Source organism: Dermacentor variabilis, chromosome 3 (assembly GCF_050947875.1).
Source record: "Dermacentor variabilis isolate Ectoservices chromosome 3, ASM5094787v1, whole genome shotgun sequence".
Taxonomy (NCBI): Eukaryota; Metazoa; Arthropoda; class Arachnida; order Ixodida; family Ixodidae; genus Dermacentor; species Dermacentor variabilis.
This window is the reverse complement of record NC_134570.1, coordinates 30,943,844-30,946,359: the sequence shown is the minus strand read 5'-3', so window position 1 is coordinate 30,946,359 and position 2,516 is coordinate 30,943,844.

Genomic DNA, 2,516 nt, shown 5'->3' with positions numbered 1-2,516 from the left:
ATAACACCGAGCTGTAGCATTTTCTTTACCTCAGCCTCCATAATATCGCTCTGGCGGGGTGACACCCGATACGCCTTGGATCGTACTGGCTCTGGGGAGGTAAGTTCTATATCATGAGTAAGTACAGAAGTCCTACCAGGCCTCTCAGAGAACAGACCTTGAAACTCTTGTAATAGCCGGTGTAGTTCGGTTTTCTGCTCGGGCGACAGCGGTGCTTTACTGATAAGGTCACTAATGACTTGACCGGTGTCTTCCCTGTTCGTCACTGAGCCTAGTCCCGGAAGCTCGACCGGAAGCTCTTCAGGAACGTTTACCATCATGCACACCACTGCTTCCCTTTGTCTATAAGGTTTGAGCAGATTACAGTGGTAAACTTGCTGTGCTTTCCGCTTTCCTGGCAGACTTACCACGTAGTTAACGTCCGACAGTTTCTGAACAATTCGTGCTGGGCCCTCCCACTGCACGTCTAGTTTGTTGTTTAGCGATGTGCGCAATATCATGAGCTCATCGCCCACCTCAAAACGACGGGCCCTGGCTGTCCGATCATAATAAACCTTGGCCCTCTGCTGGGCCTTTGTCATTGCTTCACCTGACAACTCCTGTGCCCTTCTTAAGCGTTCGAGGAGCTTAAGTACGTACTCCACCACGACTGGGTCGTCGCCCCTGCCTTCCCATGATTCTCGAAGCATGCGAAGCGGAGACCGAAGCGAGCGACCGTACACCAGTTCAGCTGGCGAAAACCCCGTAGCTGCATGCGGCGCGGTCCTTAAAGCAAACATCACCCCAGGCAGACACAGCTCCCAGTCAGTTTGATGTTCAAAACACAAGGCTCTCAACACGCGCTTCATGACGGAGTGGAGCTTCTCAACGGAATTCGACTGTGGGTGGTACACTGAGCTGTGTAGCAGCTTTACCCCACACCTTTCGAGAAAAGTTGTCGTCAAAGCGCTAGTAAACACTGTGCCCTGATCTGATTGGATTTCCGCAGGAAAACCAACTCGCGCAAATATGGACAGTAGTGCATTGACTATCTCAACTGAGCTGAGTTCTTTAAGCGGCACTGCTTCAGGGAACTTTGTCGCTGGGCAGATCACAGTCAAAATGTGTCTGTACCCCGTGGCTGTTACCGGCAGAGGTCCCACTGTATCAATAACGAGCCGTCTAAAAGGCTCCGTAATGATAGGTACCAATTTCAACGGCGCCCTTGATTTGTCCCCTGGTTTGCCCACCCGCTGACAGGTGTCACATGTCCTCACGAAATGGTCTGCGTCCCGAAAACACCCTGGCCAATAGTACTCTTGCAAGAGACGGTCCTTAGTTTTCTTAACTCCTAGGTGTCCGGACCACGAACCCCCGTGTGACAAGCGCAACAGATCTTGACGATAGCATTGAGGCACAATCAGCTGATCGAACTCCACTCCTCTGCGGTCTAGATACTTCCGGTACAGGACTCCACCTCTTTCCACAAAACGCGCATTTTTCCTGGCGATACCTTCCTTGACATTGCAGCGTATGTTTTCTAGGCTACCATCCTTCTTTTGCTCGGCTATCAAAGCCGACCGGCTGACTTTTAGCAACCTATCAAGTCCGTCTGACGTAGGCGCGATGAGCAAATCAGTAGATAGCTCTTCTAACTTTCCCGTGTCGGGCATTTCCTCTCCAGTATCTGGCGCCTTCAACGCTACAGACTCAATTTGATTCAGTTCGGGCGTGCTCTGAATATCAGCTTGCTGCGCCTCTGACCCTTTTTCGTTGTTTGATAACGTCGGCCCCGCAACTACCGCCTTTGCAGCGAGCTCCCGAACCTTCGATCTGGTTAAGGCCTGAACACTAGCTTCACCAAACAAAAGCCCCTTCTCGCGCAGGAGGTGATCGGACCTGTTTGAAAATAGGTACGGGTACTGGGGTGGCAGCATAGATGACACTGCCGCCTCCGTCTCAAGCGCTCCGAAAGGTCCTTCAATAAGCACTTTTGCTACCGGCAGACACACGCTATGAGCTTCCACGGCTTGCTTGATCCATGCGCACTCGCCCGTGAACATATGGGGTTCTACGTAAGACGGGTGAACTACATCCATCGTAGCTGCGGAATCGCGAAGCACTCGGCACTCTTTCCCGTTCACGAGGAGGTCTCGCATGTAAGGCTCGAGAAGCTTCATGTTCTCGTCAGTGCTGCCTATTGAAAAAAACACAACTTTTGGTGTTGTTTCCGGACACTGCGCCGAAAAGTGACCCGGCTTCTGGCACGTATAACAAACGCGCGCTTGCCTCATCTCGAACCGCTTTCTGCGTTCGGCTTCGGCTGCCGCCGTCTCCTTAGGTTCGGTCGCACTGCTTCCACTCGCATCCGCACTACGCGTGTTCCCCTTTGCTCTCATGGGTGTGAACTTCGGCCTCTCAAACTTCGAGCCAAATTCACCCTTTTGACCGTCCTTAGCTCCGCGAGCCCGACGCGTCACAAACTCCTCGGCTAGCTCAGCGGCTTTAGCCACCGTACAAACGTCTGGCCTATCCAA